Raw genomic sequence first — 23452 nt, 5'->3', positions numbered from 1 at the left:
TTAAATTGAGTTTATAGAAACGCTCCCGCTGCCGTTTGCAATACCATATTAGATGACTTTGTAACAGAGTTAAAATTGCTGGAGCGATAAATTTTTAACTGCCGGGTCATGTCGTGTGTTCTTGGGTAGGTACACCAAAAAATGTATACATTTATGCATGTAATGGGCAAACAAAAAATGTACTATACCCGAAAGCACTACAGTAGTACTCAATGTATCTTTACTTCTTAAATGTTAATGTTTTACTGTTTAATAATTTATACGCTTCTTATATGTTATTCGAATTCTTTTATCAAAATACCAGTAACAGCGCACTGCACGATAACGTGGAGTGAATATACTTGACATGACCATTCATAGTATTTATCCTCTTTCTCTGTACGTTTACCATTCGTTTGCTCAGAGGTTGATGCGCTTGCTGCTTAATGAGCAGCTCTTCACCCTAGCGTCCCGCTGCTTCTCTTCTTTCGTCGGCATCTTTTCCCGTTAAAACTGATTTTTTTTAAAACTTAGTATGTTTTCTTTAATTTTTCAGTTAAGCTGGCACTTAAGTCTTCAATCTGCCTCAAGAATGATTAGCGGAGGTGGTAGACAATGAAAACGTCAGCCGTACGCATCCGCCACGCACGCACTGGTGCGCGCAGCTGTGAGTTGACTCTACAATAAAATAAAATAAAGATAAAAAGAGCAATAACGTAATGTATATGTATATATGTGTCTGTATGTGTATATATATGTTGATATATGTATATATATATGTGGATGTGTATATGTATATATATATATATGTATATATGTTTATGTATATATATGTTTACATAACCTCTTTAACACACTACTTCTCCGCTGCGAAGCGCGGGTATTTTGCTAGTCTATACTAATAAAAGGCAAAGCCCTCACTGACTGACTGACTGACTCACTCATCACTAATTCTCCAACTTCCCGTGTAGGTAGAAGGCTGAAATTTGGCAGGCTCATTCCTTACAGCTTAAAATAAAAATATATATATATGTGAATGTATGTATGTATGTATATATGTATGTCTATATTTATATGTATATATATATATGTAGATATGTAAATTTGTATATGTATATATATATATATGTATATGTGGATGTGTATATGTATATACAGTAATCCCTCCTCCATCGCGGGGGTTGCGTTCCAGAGCCACCCGCGAAATAAGAAAATCCGTGAAGTAGAAACCATAGGTTTATATGGTTATTTTTATATTGTCATGCTTGGGTCACAGATTTGCGCAGAAACACAGGAGGTTGTAGAGAGACAGGAACTTTATTCAAACACTGCAAACAAACATTTGTCTCTTTTTCAAAAGTTTAAACTGTGCTCCATGACAAGACAGAGATGACAGTTCCATCTCACAATTAAAAGAATGCAAACATATCTTCCTCTTCAAAGGAGTGCGCATCAGGAGCAAAGCCTGTCAGAAAGAGATAGGAAAGCAAACAAATCAATAGGGCTTTTAAGTATGCGAAGCACCGCAGCACAAAGCTGTTGAAGGCGGCAGCTCACACCCCCTCCGTCAGGAGCAGAGAAAGAGAGAGAGAGAGAGACAGAGTTTGTTTTTCAATCAAAAATCAATACGTGCCCTTCGAGCTTTTAAGTATGCGAAGCACCGTGCAGCATGTCGCTTCAGGAAGCAGCTGCACAGAAGGTAGCAACGTGAAGATAATCTTTCAGCATTTTTAGACGAGCGTCCGTATAGTCTAGGTGTGCGAACAGCCCCCCTGCTCAATCCCCCTACGTCAGGATCAGAGAAAGTCAGAGAGAGAAAAGTAAGTTGGGTAGCTTCTCAGCCATCTGCCAATAGCGTCCCTTGTATGAAATCAACTGGGCAAACCAACTGAGGAAGCATGTACCAGAAATTAAAAGACCCATTGTCCGCAGAAATCCGCGAACCAGCAAAAAATCTGCGATATATATTTAAATATGCTTACATATAAAATCTGCGATGGAGTGAAGCCGCGAAAGGCGAAGCGCGATATAGCGAGGGATTACTGTATATGTATATGTAGATATGTGTATATGTAGATATGTATATATATGTATATATGTTTATGTATATATATATGTTTACATAACCTCTTTAACACACTACTTCTCCGCTGCGAAGCGGGGGTATTTTGCTAGTATGTATATATATGTTTATGTGTGTGTGTGTGTATATTATATATATAAAAGACAGCAACACTCATAACAATGACAACACAATTACATTGACAATCATGTTACGTTATTTTTAAAATGTTTCCTTTTCTTTTTCATAACCTCTTTAACACACTACTTCTCCGCTGCGAAGTATGTCATAATTCCAGATCAAACGTGAGCACAAGGAGAACATGGGAACAGGTTAAAGTGAAGTACAAGAATATACTTCAAACTGGTAAATATTGGTATATAACTATTTAAAGAATTGTTGCCGTAAAGAATCATATACAGTATAATATGAAAAACATTAATTTTAAAGCTAATAATAAGAAGGCAGACAAGCAGAAAACAGGTGGAGGTCCACACGGTCCAGACCTAACCCCTGCAGAAGAGTTGGCTCTCCAGCAAAATGCCCATCGCCCTGTTTCTGAGCTCCTCCTCAGAACCAGTGGCAGGATGCAGTGGTCACTTCATTTCAGGTAAAGGATGGCCATTGCATATATTTGTCATCGATGTGTGCCATAGGTATGTTCCATATAGCCCTCTTTTTTATTGGGTTAGTTGCAGATAATGTCATATCCCTAGAACCTATGTCTGACCAATGAGATATTGACGAAGGTCAAATATTTCATGAAGACTCTGTGTCTGATTATTCATCAGGAGGATAGGTAAATATTTCAAATAATGTTAGAACAAACTCCACTCTGATCAGCCCCATGTGCTAATTGTGATATAACTGTTTTGCAGGAGCCTGTAGCCAGCACACATGTCCCTTTTGGAACAAAGTCCACATCAAAAAAAGGAGATGGTGAGGTTGGTTGAGCCATTTGTTGTATTTTATACAAAATGATTCAAAATGTTATACTGTGTATACAATATAGAGGAAAAAAAGCATTTGTAATTGCGTATTTAATTTACAGAAAAATGTGAGGGCTCTATACAAGAGATATCTTCAACAGAAAATCGCATACAGCAAACTTAAAATGAGAAAAATACAGCAGGACATGGAACTTCATGAACTGTGGACAACCAAAATGAAGTTGCAGATACAAATACTAGAAAAACAATTGGTAACAAAATTCTCTTACCATATGTATATATGTATGCGTGAGTGTATCTTTAATTATGTTCTCCTCCTTACAGGCTGAAAGACCATAATATACAATAAACTTTTGTGTGAAACCCCCTGTTGTCTTTTTCATTGAAAATATTGGGCCACAATTCTGTCTCTGGCAGCTCTGCCACTGGTTTGCTCAAGGTGCACTGGGTCAAGGTCATCATCAGGCTGCACCAAAACCTCAGGGACTCTCTCTTTTCTGATGGTCGCTATGTTGTGTAAGACAGAGCATGCAACAGTTATGTCACATGCTTTGTCAGGTGCAAACCTCAGCCTTTTTAGACATTGAAATCTCTCCTTCAGGTGGCCAAAGGTCATTTTAATTCATGCCCTTGTCCTAGACAGAGCTGCATTATATCGAGTTTGTGGCCCAGGGTTGGGGTTAGGAAACGGGGTCATTAGAAAATACCTACAGGCATATCCACTGTCTCCAAGCAGGATTCCATCATGATGACCTGTGGAATATGTAAAAATTGTGAATACAATGCACACATCACCATGATTTATAATTAGATTATTACCGTGTTCAAATGTCTGATACAGGTGTGACTCCTTAAAAATTCTTGAGTCATAAACAGACCCTGGCCATTTAGCCTCCACATTTGATACAAGGTAGGATGCATCACAGATCATCTGAGAATTTATAGCATGTAGGTGAAACAATTTTACTGTATGTCAACATGCCTATTGGCTATTTTCAACTCTTACAAAAAGTTACATTACCTGCACGTTAATACTGTGGAAGCCTTTTCTGTTTATGTAATCTGGCAAATTTGGACCAGATGGGGCCTTTATTCGGATCTGCGTACAATCCAGTGCCCCAATCACATTTGGAAATCCTGGGTAATGAGAATGTTAGGCTGATTGTGAGATTCTTTATGGAACTGTGGGTGTTTTTGCCCATGTATTAAACTACCTGCAATGGCATGAAACACCTCTTTTATTGTCTGCACACACAGGTGTCCAGGAAACACTATGAAAACCCGAAGGAAATATTTCAGAGCCAAACAGACTTTACAAATTGCCTGGCAAGCTGCACTTTTAGGTAGATTTTCCGCATCGCCTACAGTATACAAAAAAAGTGCCGCTTGCAAAAAACCTCAAAGCAATGCATACTGTCTGTGTGGTTGTGACAGCCCGACTTCGCCTAGTTTGACTTCGAATATAAGGTGCTAATAAATATTTGAGGTACAATATTCCCCCTCAGCTAATGCGGTATCTTTCGAAAAGAATTTCCTCCGGGAGCAATAAAGGATCTTGCCGATCTCGCAAAACCCTCTCTATATGAAATTATCTTCTTATAATTTGTGCACCGATATCAATTGGTCGCTCATTCATGAACGGCGAAGCCATGACTGAATGAATTCCATGCATGGACACTGATTAAGTGTGTGAGCTAATCCTTGTTTAAATAGAACATACCTGCTCCGAGCAGGTTTGAGGATTTGGAAGTGCTGCTATGACAACACATCCAGCAAGAGTTTCGAAAAACCAACAGATTCAGGATCAGGCCAAATCGTCAACAATTACATCTGGCTAAACGAGTAATCCACATACAAAAAATAGCCCCCTGGTCTTTTTTTTGATAAAGCTTTTGTAACCGCTCCCAATACAGAATATGCAAGTTGCCATTTCTTATATCATTTTTGTGATTACATCGCACTATGATGGTTTTGCCAAGTGTCTGTGGCTCATTTTAGTTTCCTCCTTATTTAATTTTTTGTAAATGATGTTCTTATTTTTATTCATGAAAATGCTTTAAATTTATTTTCCATAATATTTAAAATTTTTTCATGGAACTTTTTCTTCTCCTCTGTTGTCTTTTAATTATAACAGTTTGTCATTTTCCATTTCCTCTTTCTTTTTAGCATACAGGGTGAGGCTACAGCTAACCAGGGCTTACATCACAGCCCTAATTTAAACACTGCACAAGCACTGGTTATCCACTGGGGCATTGAAGTCTTCTCTGTGTCTGTGGCTCCCCTTTCCTTTATGTCAACTCAAGTCCATTTAATGGTTAATATCTGGAAAAACAAGCATATAGGAATAACACATAAGAAATACTAATAGTAAAAATATTAACATAGACAAATGTATCAAAATGCACAAAAAAGACATTAAACAGGAGTTTGAATACCAGCCAGGGGAGGAAACAAAGGAACTAGTCCATCACAGGGTCTACACAGGCTAACATCCACACTCAAATTCACACAGGACCAATGTAAAATGGGCTCTTGACCTAACTAGCACTTGTGGAAGAAAAACTGGACCACACAGAGAGATATCCAAGGAGATTTGGGGAAATAGAGAGCTCCCCGGTTTACTTTATTTCCCTCTTTATTTCTATTTTTATGGTTTTTGATTGATCATTTATCATGGGTTTTTGGTTTTCTGTATTCTTTGTTAATATTGTTATGTTGGTTTATTATTTAATGTGAAGGTATTAGTTAAGTTGCTGAAATATGTTTCTTGTATTCTGTGGTTAAAACCCCTACAGGCGGGGCCACCTTGATGTCACTTGTAAAGGAACCACCCTGATTCTATTTTGACTATTAATAGATTTTCTTAATTTTGTGTATTTTTGTTGGTTATTAAATATTGCTGTTGTATTATAAATTTAGAGTTGTTTTTTGCACACATTCCTTTGCCTCATTTTGCCATATTTTGTCTTTTTTCTTGCTTATTTAATAAGTTCTTTGAATTCAAAGGACCTGGTTTTGCCTTTACCTTTTCAAGCTAGAGGTTTATAGTCATCTTTTTAGGGCATTTATGTGTTTTTTAAAAACATTTTGAATCCAGTGCCCCTTTTTGGGCCTCTCGAGGGCTTGAGGCCTGCCAGATGGGTTTAGGGTTTGGCTTCCTGGGATGAGGCCTGTTTCCTAGGCTGACCAGTGATGTACTGGTAAGGTTTTCATTTATTTAGAGGCCTACTCAACCTGTTTTGCTATGTTTTGACATTTCTCAATACAGGTACAGCATTAATATAGCACTGTGTATCTAATGTATTTAAAGCATAAATCATCTGAAGATCCCCTGCTGTTCTAGTGTTTTTTTTATTCTAGTGCTTTTGATATGTATTTTCCTGGAGTTTTCATTACCATTTTTATGAAGGGCTTTTATTAATTTTTGGATGTTCAGTTTACCGCGGTGGGCTGGCGCCCTGCCTGGGATTTGTTTCCTGCCTTGCGCCCTGTGTTAACTGGGATTGGCTCCAGCATATCCTGTAGTCAGGATATAGCGGGCTGGATACTGGATGGATGGATAGATGTTCAGTTTATTGCCTCTGCCTGTTTTTTTGGAGTTTGCTGTTGTTTTTTTCCTGTATAATACTGTATTTGCCTATTACCTGCCAATGTGTGACTTTGTACTTGATATGAGCACTCTTGGGATTACAGATTTAATATTACATAGTTTACTTTTAACTGCTTTGACGCCTCCCCTTTTTTTTGATTGTTTAGGCCTGCAACCCAACCAAAGATAGCACTGCCAGCCATGACACCAAAACATTTTAAACAGTTTCATAACTTAACTTTTCCTCTTCAGTAGCTAACATCAAGTGGCTGAACTGAATCAACAAGGGTGTAATAGGTTTAACAAACAAAAACAGCACAAGACAGATCCAACCTGCTGTAAATCCTGCCAGACGTCTGATCTTTAAAAGTGCAGAAATGTATTCTACAGCATTATACAACGAAGCCAAATTATCATCTTAGGCTTTTACACTCTGCATTGAGGTGTGCCACAAATCTGTGTCATACAAGAATTTCATCATTCACATGGGGAAAAAGATGCTTTTGTGGAGCATAACCTATCAACAGTGATATCATCCAAAAAAAAAAGAAAAAAATGACAAATTTCTCGTACTTGATAGGTCTTGTGAAATGTTCCTGACAGCTTTTTAAGCAATGCTCACCATCTGCTTCACACCAGCTCTCAGCACCTTGTAATTGCTTTAGTCAAGTGACATTAGGGTTGGGCTTCATCATAAACACAGACCTCCCATTTTGTTTTGGCTTATTTATTTATTTATTTATTTGTGAAGTAATCCCAGACGATCAGAGAACAGAAGTCTAACTGGATCTTTTGGGTTGGAGTTTTGCAAAGCAAGTGGTAAAAAACAAGTTCATATGAGGAGAGTAAAAGACTTTCAGCCTCATTTTCACCACACAACATCACTCAGTTACATTATTCAAAGCTTTCACCTCCAGGTCTGTAGAGCAGGGATGTTGAAAGTACAAAACATAATGCAAGCCCAACCTGTGCCATCTTGAAAGAAGAGTTTTTGTGCTGTAATTAAAAAATATACCATTATTTTTACACTCAGTACATATAATAAGACTGTTCATAAACATTAATGACAGGTGCGGCACCAGTATAGGACCAGAGTAGGCCAAAGTCCACCGTGTTTTTTCATTGTCCACCCTGTTTTATAATTTAGATTTTTTTTAACAAATGAAAATGAACTATACTGCATACATGCATTTTACTATACATCTCCCTGGATTACGATATAAGTTCATTATAAACATACACATCAAAATCGCCAGTATTACTTTACTTTTATATAACAGATACAGGATTTTGAATACCAAGGATTCTGAAATTGAAGTCTACTTTGGTGTATCTTTAATGTCTATCGAAAGTTCAGTTTTTGCCATGATGCCATTGAGATGTAGTTTCACTCATTAATTTGGAAACCATTTCCAGAATTCTCTGCAAGGCACAGTTTGTGATGTGATTCACCTGAAAGTATAAAGATCACACACATTGAATCCTTCAATATCCAAGCTTGACAGATAACTTTACTATCTCTTTGCTAAAAGGACTTGACTTTTCATTACTCCTGGTCAACAAATCCTTGCTTTGATCTTTGACTCTGATGTTTCTTGTTTAGGTGAAAAATTGGTTTTCATCCCTGCTATTGACCTTTTCCTGTCCCTGATCTCTGCTGAGTCAGTATTACAATGACTATAACAAGCTAGGTCAAAAAATTGTCATCTTTAGTGTAACTAGACACAACTACAAATTTAATAAAACTTGTAAATTCATGCCTGGAAATAAATTGGAATCTCAATTTAATGGCTTCTAGACTGCAACTGAAGGCCATTCTGAGAAAATTTATTGGGAGCCAGTTATGAAAGAAAATGATCCAAGAAACATCACAACCAAGTTACACTTCAAAGCTCCAGTGAATCTGTATTGAAAAATTAGAACCTCAATTTTTTAGCATGGCTTTTGACTGTACAACTTCATTTAGTGAGAAAACTTTTAAGACTTTGAGCTAAGTCAACAACAGATATGGTATGCCGCTGAAATGCTTAGAGAGTTTTTAATATCTCAGTGTTTGAAACTTCAGAACAGTCTGACCTTCCTGCAGAACTCAGACATGCCGAGATGAAGATTTAATTACTTGATTTGCCCTAAAATAATACGACTGCCTTTTACTCTTGGTCTTGATATGCACTCACTATTGCAGTTAACTTTGAAATCAGACTTGCATTGCAAAGGGTATCTTTTCAATGCTGAAGTTTACCTATATTTAAATCATACCTCAAATCATTCATGTTCAGGAAGGAGTTTAAGTGAATAGGCCAGCTTGAGCAGAAATCATGAAAAGGGACAACAGCTTTCATATGCATACATCACGGACGACTTTGTTACAAGAAAGTGCAAAAGTGGATTCATTAGGCTGATAGCGTGTTTCTTAAGAATGCACATGTCTTTAAAGACTGAACTTTGTGTTTAAAATAGTTGATCTCATCTTTCTGACCACAAAAGCTTGAGTAGATGATACAGACCTTTGCAAGACCTTTAATAAGGCTTTCAATATAGCTAGTGTTTCAGTTCTACTGGGAGCTGCTATGCCACTACCTCTACTGTTGTTTTTCTTTGGTCTCTATGTGACTATAAATATCCACAAGAGTCAGATATTTTTTTTGTGCCTGCTGAGATGTGACATTGGTAAAATGAAATGAGCACTTGTTTTATTCAATAAATCAAAAAATAAAGGACACTTCAGCAAACACCAAATAAAAGGTGTGTCAGCAGAAATATACTAAAAATGAGATTGTTTGCAGATTTCCATGGTCTTTTTTGCTCAGGTTACACATTTTGTCAAAGCTTACATTTCTACTAATGTATAAAATACAGGGTGACACACAAAAAAGTGGGCCTGTACATGGTAAGGAGTTTATCTGTAGCAGATATAGTCAGGTTACACTAGTGTTTTCTTAGTTTGGTTAGCTTAACAGAAGACGTGCTAAAATCATTTGAACTGTGTATTTTGATTTAGAGTTATATGTTCACACTGGTTCCTTCTAGTTATCATGTGAGAGACTTGTGGAACAATATTTCATTCCGAGTACTCCTGCGAAACACACAACTCAGCAATTGGTGACAAAAATGGTGTCCTGCTTGTCCCATGAGCAATGCACCAAAACCTTGAAAGCCGTCTGCATCACCAGAGGTTCTTGCTAACAATGCAAATCATATGATGACACAGCCATTATCATAAGAGACAGGTGTGTTATGAAGGCTAATTCTATACTCCATGATCTGCAGGCATTTTTTTGTACATTAGCGGATACTTGTTAACAGGCGTTACTCATTCTAATCAGCTATTACCAGGTAGATGCGCTGTATAGGATATTTGAACCTGAAGATGTAGTTTTGGAGATGGAAAATATTCTTCTTCTTTAAATTAGATAGATAGATAGATAGATAGATAGATAGATAGATAGATAGATAGATAGATAGATAGATAGATAGATAGATAGATAGATAGATAGATAACTTTATTAATCCCAAGGGGAAATTCACATACTCCAGCAGCAGCATACTGATACAAAAACAATATTAAATTAAAGAGTAATAAAAATGCAGGTAAAAACAGACAATAACTTTGAATCATGTTAACGTTTACCCCCCCCCGGGTGGAATTGAAGAGTCACATAGTGTGGGGGAGGAACGATCTCCTCAGTCTGTCAGTGGAGCAGGACATTGACAGCAGTCTGTCGCTGAAGCTGCTCCTCTGTCTGGAGATGACACTTTTTAGTGGATGCAGTGGATTCTCCATAATTGATAGGAGCCTGCTGAGCGCCCATTGCTCTGCCACGGATGTCAAACTGTCCAGCTCATACCTACAATAAAGCCTGCCTTCCTCACCAGTTTGTCCAGGCATGAGGAGTCCTTCTTCTTAATGCTGCCTCCCCAGCACACCACCGCGTAGAAGAGGGCACTCGCCACAACCATCTGGTAGAACATCTGCAGCATCTTATCGTAGATGTTGAAGAACACCAGTCTTCTAAGGAAGTACAGCTGGCTCTGTCCTCTTTTGCACAGAGAATCAGTATTGATTATTTGGCACAATTCTGGTTAATCTGTTCAACTTTCTCCAAGATACACTTCAGTCTGCATGGTCTGCATCCCCAGCCAAAGTTAATGAAGTTGAATTGTTTGTCCCTGATGAATTTATATTGCTGGGTCATGTCTCTGTATTTTTAGACATCCTGGCATTTGTAAAACCCATAGATTGTTGCAAAGGTATTTTTCGTGGCTGAAAATGGCTAATGATATCAGAGACTTTGTTAAAGCTTCTAAATAACTGGTCTAAAGCCCATTAATGTTGTTGGTTGGGTTTGTTAGAATTCTTTTTCCACTTATTTGGCTTTGGGAAAAGATTACTTTAGATTTTATTATAGACTTCCCACCATCTAAAGGTCATACTGCTAAATTTGTGATTGTGGATCTGTTTTTGAAGAGTGGTTATTCTATACTTTTAATGTCTCTTCCTTTGGCAAAACAATTAGTAGAGGATTTTATTCTTTGTTAATTTACATTCCTTTATTAGCCCAAATCAGTTTTATCTGATCAGGGGTCTCAGTTTATTTCAAAATTCTGGAATGGATTCTCTTCCAGGGTGGGTTTTCAAATTAAACATACATATAGATACTACCCTGAGTTTAATGACTTATTGGAAAAGATGAATCAGGACCTTGAGAAATTTTTATTATCTAAGGCACGGGTTTTGAACTCTGGTCCTGGAGGGCCACCGCGATGGCTGCAGGTTTTCATTCTAACCATCTTCTTCATTAGTGACCAGTTTTTGCTGCTAATTAACTTCTTTTTCCTTAGTTTTAATTAACTTGACTCAGGCCCATTAGTTGTCTCTTTTTCCTTAATTAACAGCCAAACAATAATGAGATACACCTTTCAGGCAAGCAATACCACCATGGGACAAGAGGTGGCACTGTCTCTGACTGTAGCTCTAAGATGCTGACCAAGGTGTATGCCTAGCCCCACCCATAACATTCTGAGAAGGCTCCACCCCTTCTGGCATAGACGCCATAAAAGCAAGCCGGTCCCAGAAGGAGGCATCACATTTAGACCTAATGATCGTCAAGGACACAGCTCCTGTGATTTCTCTTGAATTTGGTAGGCTGTTTGAAGCCCTTTATTTTTCTTTCTGTAAGCTCACAGGGTAGTATTTTTTTTTTCTGCATTAAAAGGGTTGACCTGGGGCCTACGCCGTAACTATAACATGGCGTGAGCACAAAAGCGGGAATGTGCGTATGCACAGAAAAATCCAGATGCAGGAATCTGTATGTATGCAAACTTCCACGTTTTTCCGCTACATAAATCCTGATCGGCGTGAAAAGTAACGCACATGCACGCGCTTGCTGCCCCACCCCAACTCCTCCCAGAATTACGCCTCTTTAAATATGCAAATCAATATAAATAGCCCCTTACCTTCAGCGCTTCAGGAAGACAATGGCGAAAGCACGGGAAAAAAAAAAAACTTCAGAGAATGCGAAATGGAGGTCTTGCTAAGAGAAGTAGAGGCCAGGAAAAATGTTTTATTTGGTAGCTTAGGAAGTGGAATTTGTAACAGAAGGAAATTGATAGAGTGGCATAGTGTGGTGGATGCACTCAAAAGTGCTGGAGCAGAAACTCGCACTGTGACCGAAATAAAAAAGAAGTGGTCCGACATCAAAGTTGCCGTGAAAAGGAGAGTCGCAGCTCATCGTCTGCATGTCAGCACGACTGGAGTAGGTAGTGAACTCCCGGAGCTCACGCCATTTGAGCAGCGAGTTCCTGCAATTATTGGCGACACACTCATTGCCGGCATTGTACCAGCAGGGGAGGGTGATTCTGACATTACCACAGGTGATGGTGAATTATCATTTCTTTTTTGATTACCATTATCCATACTCGTGTAAATAATTTGCATGTGAAATAAGACAAACAATCAGGCTGCAGATGCTGTATTAATTACTGTTTAATTAATTCCAGACATCAGTACAAAAGCTGACCCCAATGCTGAGGACGTGGCTCCAGGCAATGACGGTGCTGCTTCTGTGCCGACCACATCTTCGGGCGCTAGCTGCTCACACACCCCTGCCTCGGAAACCACTGTTCGATCATCTGGCTGTGTGCTGACTGATGCAGTTCTGGAATCCCAAAATACATTAGTGGATGCGGTGAGAGATGTAGCCAATGCACAACGGGATGTAGCCAATGAACTACGAAATATAAAGGCAGTATTGTGTGATATTAATCAAGAAATTAAATGAATTTGTGAATAAATAAATGATGCATCTGCTTACCTGTTTTTACATTCTGTTAATTACATTCATTCGACATTGTAATGCTGTCCGGTGTGGCTGATCATTTGGTGGACCAGAGTCAGGTTCATCATATCGCATCTCTTCAGGTACGGACGAGCTACGAATGAGTGCCATATTATGTAGAATGCTACATGCTTCCACGATGTGACACACTTTCTGTGGACTATAGAGCAGCACTCCACCAGTCTTATCCAGGCAGCGCCAACGGCCCTTAAGCTGCCCTATAGTACATTCTATCACTGCCCAAGCCCCAGAGTGGAGGTCAGTATAATATAAAGAGGGGTGAGAAGCCACGTATTATATGGTTACATCGTACAGATAACATACGACTGTGATTAAAAGGTAATAAATGTCTTATCTTACAGAGAAGCCAGCCATCACACACCGCACCATTTTCAAGTTTGTTCCCCACACTACTATTTCTCAGGATGAATGAATCATGAGTTGAACCAGGCCATCTCGCAACAACATTAGTGAGGCGCATTTTCTCTTCACTGATCATTTGCACATTAATAGAGTGAAAATGCTTTCTATTTACATAAACAAATTCATTCTGTGAAGGTGCCTTTATAGCAATGTGTGTGCAGTCGACCGCTCCAATGACATTTGGAAAACTGGACATTGCTGCAAATTGCACTTTGATGTTTGCCTGTTCAACCAGAGTGTACGGAAATCTGATATATGTGCTTGACAAGTGGATAATACCATCCCATACAGCTGGCATGGCACGACTCAGTGAAGACTGAGTAATACCGGATCGGTCAGCCAGTTCACGCTGAAAAGCTCCTGTGGCTATAAATCCAAGAGTGGACAGAACTTGCAAAGGAGCAGGTAGAGCACAATTCTTCAAAGTCTGCCTTCATAAAGCCGGTGCCAGTTCAGCACACAGCTCCAAGAGGATTGCTCTTGGAAATCTAAACCGACTTAGTAGCCAGTCATCATCATGTGCCAAGAAATCTGTATGATCTCTTAATACGCGTTCTCTTCTAATCCTTCCATTTGCGATGTCCTCTAACAACGCTAAAGCAGCCATGGCAGTGGAATAGTTTGGGCATTCTGTGCACAATTATATTGTTACAAATTGATCACAATCAGGTGCCATATATTTATCAACGATATGCAGTTAGTTTCAGTGTATATGATACAGCCGCGTCAGGGATGTCGATCTAAAAATGAAAGGGTAACCACACAGGAACAGTAGCACTGCTTTGACACTGGGTGCTGCCAGTCTGCAAAACCGAGCTGAGAACTTGCGTACACCAGGGTTTGAGTTACCATGGAAATGTGCGTGGCTTTACACCAAGTTTAGGTTTTATACATCGTGATTTCAGCGTGGAAACATTTGTACGCAACATTTCTGTGTGTATGCACCGTTTATACATAAGGCCCCTGGTTGGTATCCCAAAACTTCTCTGGTGTATCGTGGCCTGCTTTCACCCAGTCCCAACAGTTAACTCTTTTCCAACTGATTTGTATGATGTTTTGACACTGGGTGAATTCCTCAAAATATTTTCTATAATGATTTTGCCAAACAATGCCAAAATCGTTTTGTACACCCTATTCCTATGTTGCTGAATCTGAGGTACTGATTTTGTCTGATTTTTCGACCAATTGTGTACTTGCTGGACCAGAGTATGGGAGCATTTGTTGAAGGCTGGAGCCTTTTCAAAAAGGTTTGTGGATAGGATAAGGCGATGGCCTCCTTTATTCAAAGCTGGACAGAAAACATGGCTCAGTAGTCCAGACATCCGCTTTAGAGTGTCGTCCTTTAGTGTTGAATGAAATGATTTACACAAACTTTAATTTCCAGTGAAACACAGAATTTTGCTTGGAAGAAAAATTTGGTAAATAAGTTGTGTTTTGCCACAAGCAAAATTCACTCCATTAATACAAGCCTTTTCATCTCATCTGCATCCTTCTTCTTCATCTGCAACACAATGGCACAATTTATTCCCATGAAGAACACGGAAAGTAGGGGTTGCGGCTAAAGAGCTTGTACAGTACCTGTGAGCAGTTCTCCGCAGCTAAATTCCTTTGCCCTGGGTATGCTGAGTTGGATTGACTTATGGACTTGGCGAAAGTAAACATAGGCGGTTTTATAACACACCCAAATAACCCATGTCACCAGTAATTAGCAGTGTTAATGTACAAAGACCTAATTTTAGTGAGTTTCACATTATGCAAATGTGCAATCAATTCCAAAATGAATTTTAGGGTTAATTTCACAAAACTGTATGCAAAACAAAAATTTGCCCATCACCACCATACTGTAAACGCAGTCTGTTGCTACACCATTGTAAAACACATACATAAGTCTAGTTACCAATTGTCTAGCTTTGTCTAATCATTTTAAAGTATAGCCCTTATTTACTGCATCTTGGCTTAAGCCAGTGAACTCTTGTTTCTGTCTGTTGTGATAGAGGGGCTGCATGAATTTAAGCTACGAACTGTTTGGTTTCTTGAAAAAGATGTTCCAGAGTAGACTACCTAGGTGAGAGGTTCTTAAACTTTTTTTCTCATGACCTAGTTTTCCCCCTTTTATATTTTCGAGGGCCCCCCTTGGGGAATTGCCAATGGTAGTCATCCCCTATTCCTTGGTAAATTGCTGACACAAGTTGTAGTGAGGCAATGCTGTTTGCATAAACTGCCCATGGCAACCCGTCGCAAAGCACTCAGCAAACCTTTTCACATTGAGTAGTATTCTGAATCAAGACTCTGCATGACCCAAATTCAGACAACACTTGAGCCATAGTTTAAGAAACTCTGACCACACGTGATTGGAAGGAATATTGTCCAGAGAATCGCTCATTCACTTATTGGTACTGGCAAGTGATGTACATGCTCCTCAGCTCCTGATTTTATTTTATTGATGCTTTTCAAAGAAGCCAAATGGTTGTGCCCAGAGCTTGCATCTTAAAAAGGGTGTTATGTAGTATTAGTCTGATGTACACATGTGCTTTTGTCTGTTTTTGAGATGAGAAATCATTTGGTAAATCCAATTTTGGGAGTTATTTTCATGATTGATCTTGAAAGTAAAAGTATAATTTTTGTGACCTTTTTGTTTTTCCTTTGTTTATTTGATACCTGGTGTAAACAGCGCTATATAGCGCCCGACCCGCCACAGACTAACGCAGAGGCACGTGAAAAATCCAACAGGCTTTTTATTTTTCTTCACCTGTGGGGCAATGTCTTCTCCGTGAACCCCACAGGCAATACACAGTCCCAAAAGCACTTAAACAAGACACACAACTCTCCACCTTGGCGGCACCAAAACTATTCCCAGGAAACCTCGTCCTCTTCCTCCCGATTCTGGGTGTGGAGTGGTGGTGGCTGGCCCCTTTTATAGCCCTCCCGGAAGTGTTCCAGGTGCTTGACCACCTGGTCCCAATTGCACTCCTGGGTGGGGCTGAAGACCCGTCCAGCCGGGCTGTTGAATCCAGGCAGCACCCCCTAGCGGCCACCCCAGCTCCCAACCAGGCTGTGGAGGACTCCATCTCCCATGGAGCCCTGTGGGAGGATGAGGAATCACCATTGGCCAAGGAGGTTGCCACCAAGCATCCCGGCGGAGGTATTGAGTTGCCCATGGTTGCTGCCCTGGAACATATGCAGCAGGGGCATCCTGGCCAGGCATGGGACCCGGCCGCCCGTCACACTGGTTTGTTAGTGCCATGACTGAGACTGTTGAGTTGATTATGTCACAGGACTTACTAGTGTAAAAAAGTTATCAAATATACAATGTGTATATCCCTTGATTAATAAAAGCCTATCCTAGGTGGTAGTTAATTTCCAAACAATTGGACACAAGTGGACTAATTGTTGTACTGGGTATGATGTCTTGTCTGCATTTGACAATTAATTTCATATTCTAACATTTGTATGTCCAGACCACACCTAATTGCTGTTTAGTTATCTTCTGGTTTAGTAGTGCATGGACAATTTTACTTGTACACAACAGTTTGGCTTTTGATCATTTTTTGATGCCTGCTCTCCTTTTTGTGATTTGTTGTGGGAGAATCGCAACAGTTGCTAGTTTGGGAGTGGATATAAAATTGTAGGTGGTAGCTGCAAGTATGAGTAAAACAACCACCTACTCCCTAGAGAACTGTTTTTGGATTTTTACTGTGAATACTGTGAATCATCCTAAAGTTGTGATACAGGATTGATATCTGATGACTTAGTGGAATACTGCTTCATACACACTTTCAAGGACTTTTCTAGCCTTGCTGAATGGAGCATTATCCTGCTGAAAAAAAACATTCACAGAGGATACAGTCTGCGGTGGGCTGGCACCCTGCCCGGGATTTGTTTCCTGCCTTGCGCCCTGTGTTGGCTGGGATTGGCTCCAGCAGACCCCCGTGACCCTGTAGTTATGATATAGTGGGTTGGATAATGGATGGATGGAGAGGATACAGATTAAAGGATTCACTTGATGTTATGTTTTGGGAAGCATTTTAAAATTAATTAATTTTGTCTAAAATAAAATTTTTGTTAAGTTTAGATATAGTCTTATTTGTGTTTTTGGGGATCAGAGCATCTGAATGTAATTTTTTTTTTCTTTATAATTTCTCTAGTTCAGTGTTGATTTATTTTAGTGTTATTGCCATGTCACCATTTTGTTTTCATCAGCGCTGTCATTTTGTGGCTTTGTTGTCATGATGTGATGCCCCAATGCAAGTTCCAGTAATGACATTACTTACACAATGCTTTATAACCCACAGCCACATGTAATACAGCCTCCAAGATTCTGGATATTTTCTAAAAGACCAATCTGCATATTTTGTAATAGATTTTCACATATTATTTAATTTTGTCTATTTTCTTCCGACTGAATATTTTATTTCACATATTGGTTTTGTTAAATAATGTATTGTATCCTGGCTTTGACCATCTCTGCATATTCTAATTAACATTCACTGTCTGTTCTTTTAGTGTTATTGTCTGAGTGGCCTGCCAGTTTCTCATTCTCCTTTTTCTGGAATAACACTTGATTGGCAAAGATTTTCAGAAATTCTATGGCTTTCAAACATGTTATTATGGAATTATGTGTCAGTAGAATACAATAAGGGTCAAATCTCTGGTTTTCCTGCTCCTACCTACTGATCCGAGCCAAGAGTCTGCTGCATCTGCATTTCTTGTTTTTGCTAATACGGGTGGCCACTGTTGATTTATCAGTTACCAGTTCATGGTAAAGTATGGTAAGTTGTGTGCACTAATATTCACCTTTCAGCACTGCACACATTAAATCAATTTTAATCAACCTCCTTTCATTGGCAATTTGTTTCCAAGATCTAGATTGCCAGAGGTTGGAGAATTTTGGATACTGCCTACTCTTTATGCCCATTTGACACTGCCATTAATGAATACCGAAGGAAACGTATGTAGTCTGGTTACAGTCAAAGCCACTTTAGCCTTGTCCATTATCTTTTTGTATCAGAGACACATTAGATTGAGCAGTCAATTTTCTTTGAATAGCTGGTTTTTCTAAGAAAGAAGCCACTCATTGTATATTACAAGCAAATCTGCATGCCTGTAGCCTGTTTGGCATTACATACAGGTATGTGTGTTTTCCTTCTATACTTAACCTTGCATTATACTGGCAGGTTAATGTACATTTAGAGAACTGAGCAAAGAATACATTGTTGGAGGTGTGTGTGTGTGTTTGGTTAATTTACAAATAAGATATTGTATTACGTGCCAACACTTTAATTTTTTAGCAATTTTTAAAAATTTTATTTTACAACCTTTGAAAGTGATATGACCTTGACTTTGAAGATAACGTGCTAGAAAATTCAGCCAAAAGGGAGCCATTCCTAAAAGTGTATGAGGAAACTCCTGCTCTCAACATCAACATCCATCTTTATTTTATACATACACTCAGTACAATATAAAAGTATTGCAGTACAAGATGAATAATTGATCAAGCAACAATCAGAAGAGAGCAAATTGACAGACATGCTAGAATAATTGATATTTTAAGAAATTCAGCCAAAACCAGTGAGCAGAATCGTTGAAAGAGTAGCTAGTAATGCCTGTACCGCATCTGCAAGTGGACTTTAATATTTTGTGTGCATTTTGCTATCATCACAAGATAGTTATTGAGGTGAATCTTTAATTTATGATGCTTTCCTGAAATGTTGCTTCTGCTTCCAGTAAGACCAGGCAAGACTGGCGGTGCCAAGAAACAAGTCTGCGTGAAAAGGAAAAATGTTATCCATGAATAATACATTAGCTTTTAATTTTATGACGAACAAATTAACAGGCGGCTTTGGAAAGCTGTTTATTGAACGGTGTCGGTACTGCACTTTGCAAGAGTGTTGGAGCTGAACCCATGTCTGACCTGCTGGGCTCCTCTCACTCTGCTCAGTATTTTGCATGCCAGGCTGGCCACAAGGTGCGGCTTAATTTTTCTTTTGAAATTTCAGGGCCGTCTCTGAGAGTTTATCCACCGAGCATAATTTACAGCAACGCCAACTCTGCACCTTGTACCAAAGTGTTAAATGAAAACAGACAAATTTACGAGGGCAGTGAGAGCTGTTCCCATTAAAGCAAACTACCCGGCACTTCAGACAACCACAGCTTTAGTGAAGTACTTGGCCATTGACAGCTTTATCTATTTTTTTTTAGTACTGCAAGAACTTGCAAACTCCAAAGACAAAAGAATAAAGCACTAAAAAAGACACCAAAGGCCAGTTCAGTAGCTGTCTGGCTCAGAGTCAGGCAAACAGACCAAGGACGTCATCTCATGATAAATTTTTTAATCAGTCGATCAGTCTTATTTTATATAGTGCCCCTGATGTGCTTTAAACAATAAAGAGTTTTAGAAGAGATAACAAACAATGCACCAAAAACACAGCATGGTTAAGAGTCAGTAAAACATAAAACAGAAAGCTAAGTGCCACCAATTGAATATGGAATTACGGAATAAAGACCATAAGGGAAGCCAGAGAGACACTGGTCAGAAACCTACAAAAGGAAGTCGTTCATTGGGGAAGATGTTAACATACTGTACATATAAGAATAAGGGAAAGAAAGAGAAAAATGGCATTAGGGTCCCTGCTACTACTGAGAGGTGCCTTGGCTTAGTACAGGATTGTGCAGGGAAATGAGAAATTTTGGAACTAGGTCTTGACTACCCTGAGATGTCGGCAGTTGTTTTGGGACCAAGGTGAGCTTGTTTAAACCCCCTTGCCATTAGTTATAATGGAGCCGTGGAGTGGTGTGCAACAAGCCTTCGCTGTGAAAGCCTTTTATAAGAATGGTGATATTGTGACTGCTGTGCAAAGGAAGTTTCGGCGTCATTACCAGTTAGGACATCATGATTGTGTCCTGTCTGCTCCTGTGATTAAAACATGGGAGCATAATTTCAAAGAAATGGGTTCAGCCTTAAAAGAGAAGTCCACAGGTGGTGTTTGAATGGCCCACACGGCAGAGAATCTTGAGGCCGTTCAAGCTACCATCATGAGGAGCCCTCGCCGCTCCATTCGACAGCACGCATCATTGTTACAGTTAAGGCGACAGAAGTGTGCAAAGAATACTGCATGGGTTGAAGTTCCACGCCTACAAATTGCAGATTGTGCAGGAACTCAAACCCAGTGACCATGTGTTGCATCAACAGTTTTGTGAACAATTGTTGGCTAAAGTAAATGAGGACACCAATTTCATTAACAACTTGTGGATGTTGGACCAAGCCCATTTTCACCTTAACAGATATGTTAACAAACAGAATTTCTGTTACTGGGCACAGGAAAATCCTTTTGAGCTTCACCAGTGTCCATTACACAGCAACAAGGTTACAGTATGGTGTGCTGTGTCATCACATGGTGTCATAGGCCCTTACTTTTTTGAAAATGAGTAGGCCAATGCAACCACAGTTACAACCGATCAGTATAATGCTCTGCTTGAAACATTTTTTGTGCGGAGGTTGTAAAACTTTGAACATCTGAATATCGAACACATGTGGTTTTAACAGGAAGGGAGCCACTTCACATACTGCCCAATAATCAATGGCAGCTATTCGACGACTGTTTGGAAGGCACGTCATTTCGCGCAAGGGTGACATTCCATGGCCTCTGAGACCTCACTGTTTGTGATTTTTTTTGTGTGCAAACATCTTTAAACCAAGTGTACCGCACATGTACTGCAACCATTGCTGAACTAAAAAGGAGGATTGAAGAGGAAATCACTGGCATTCCTTTTGACTCGTTACGCCAAGCAATGCAGAATTTCCACAACAGGCTGTCAGAATGGGTACGGAGAAATGGGCAATACCTTCTTGATGTTTTCTTCAAAACATAAAATGAATATTGATTATTTGTGCATTGAACGTCAATTGAAAATTTCCCATTTCCCTGCGCCGCACTGGCAAACATTCTGATAATACTCTAGAGCATAGTTTCTTAAATTGAATTTGGGTTGTGCAGTATCAATATTGACAATAGTATAGGAAAAGATCATGTACATGTGGAGTGCCTTGCGATGGATCAGCATAGGCATTTCAAGCAAAAGGCATTGCTTCTGTTACAACCAGTGTCAGCAATTGATGACGGTCAGCAGTAATCATGGGTCTCGAGCACACAAGAAAGGCAAAAGTGGGTCGCGAGTACATAAAGTTTAAGAACCACTGGTCTAGAGGACATGGAGCAGCAGTCAAGCATTTGTGGAGAATGCAGCAATATAGTATCAGGCATCTGCATAGATGGCAGTAACATTTGTAAATTTTGCGATTAAAGTTTATTTGAGGTTTTATAGATCAAGGAGGTCGGCACGGTGGTGCAGTGGGTAGCGCTGCTGCCTCGCAGTTAGGGGACCTGGGTTTGCTTCCCGGGTCCTCCCTGCGTGGAGTTTGCATGTTCTCCCTGTGTCTGCGTGGGTTTCCTCCAGGTGCTCTGGTTTTCTCCCACAGTCCAAAGACATGCAGGTTAGGTGCATTGGTGATTCTAAATTGGCCCTAGTGTGTACTTGGTGTGTGTGTGTGCGCACCCTGCAGTGGGCTGGTGCCTTGCCCAGGGTTTGTTTCCTGCCTTGCGCCCTGTGTTGGCTGGGATTGGCTCCAGCAGACCCCCGTGACCCTGTAGTTAGGATTTAGCGGGTTGGATAATGGATGGATGGATGGATAGTTCAAGGAGGAGGAGAGTGACCATAATGAGAGTTGAGATAATGTTATAGCTTATAGTAATGGGCAAATAGGCCTTTTTTTACTGTGTCAGAAGGTTGATCATCTTCTGAAAGAGTCTGTTTAACCCATTCTATTGAGAAAAAAGCAAAAATCCTCACAAATTTTAATGTTTTTCTCACTTTCCTAAAAGAGGGTATAATTAACCAATGAATCCATTAATATTTATTTTGTACAGCACTTTAACAGCATGCACCATCACAAAGAGCTTTATATACCAAGTAAGGCTGCAATGCAGAAACAAATTGAAAAATTGTATGAATGATAAAAAATGTGAAGTCAAAAGAAGAAAATAAGGAGTCAAAAGAAACTTGAGGTTCTGAAGTACCATAAAATACATCAAAATGATAGAAGTAGTAGATCCTTAAAAAAGAAAACTCAGTACACAATCTCATATTATACAGTGTCATTTATAGAAAGCAGCAATCAAGCTTTGTTTTATATAGTACCATTTATATCATGCACCTTTACAAAAAGCTTTTCAGAGCAAATAATAGGAAAATACATGTATTGAAGAGCAGGAAAAAATCATTGTAGAAAGCAAAAAGAAGAGCTTGGCCTTCAGTCTTGAATTAAAAATTGCAATTTATGAATCCGAAGGAAGGGACATTTCTGAAGAGTTACATACAACTGAAGACACAATCAGCTAATCTGTTTTTGTTTAATTAATGAAGATATATTGAGGACATCCGTGTTCTGCGTTGGATACTATTTTAAAGCCAGTGCTGGTTGGTCAGGCAGAATAACCCTAAGCTCCATAAGCGGATTTCGAAAACGGATCAATGCTTGGATGAAATTCCTAGCCCCAGTCAATCAACCAATCAACTTTATATAATATTAGGGTTATGCAGCAACAAATGAAGCAGTCAGTATTATGTTAAAGCCAGGGTTTTATTTACTCACTGTTTCTTTGTTTTTTTTTTTTATTGATTTTGAGTTTCTCTTCATATTTTCATATTATTTCTGTTACCATCAATAATCATTTGTTGTTTTTACCCTGTCTCCTTAAATGCGCTACAGTTCATTTCACCTTCAAGAGAGCAGCCTCAGGAGGCAGGGCCACTCCGATGTCACTACTGCAAGATTCTCCTTCTGGCAATTTATGTCTCCTGATGTGATGGTCCAGGTTGGGTGCAGCTGCCTTACTTCTTGAACCCATGACCATCGATTGTTATGTACCGAGCCAGAGCCAGAGCAATGATGACACACAACCGCAAAGGTAACGTGCAAAGTGCAGCAGTGCTTTTATTTCCACACTCCAAATAATGTGCAAGTACTGCACAGCAAGTTCTCCAATAAATGATCCATCCATAAAAACAGTGTTCAGTGAGATGATTAAAATCCAAATAAATAATCAAATAAATA

General features: G+C 39.3%; 1 pseudogene; it reads right to left on the bottom strand.

The window, feature by feature from the left end:
* Positions 1 to 3366: 3366 nt before the first annotated feature.
* Positions 3367 to 4756, bottom strand: LOC114645547 (putative nuclease HARBI1; annotated as a pseudogene).
* Positions 4757 to 23452: the final 18696 nt, after the last annotated feature.

The sequence above is a fragment of the Erpetoichthys calabaricus genome, chromosome 2, assembly GCF_900747795.2.
Source record: "Erpetoichthys calabaricus chromosome 2, fErpCal1.3, whole genome shotgun sequence".
Taxonomy (NCBI): domain Eukaryota; kingdom Metazoa; phylum Chordata; class Cladistia; order Polypteriformes; family Polypteridae; genus Erpetoichthys; species Erpetoichthys calabaricus.
The sequence above is the reverse complement of the archived record's forward strand: the minus strand, read 5'-3'. Positions and strand labels throughout refer to the sequence as shown.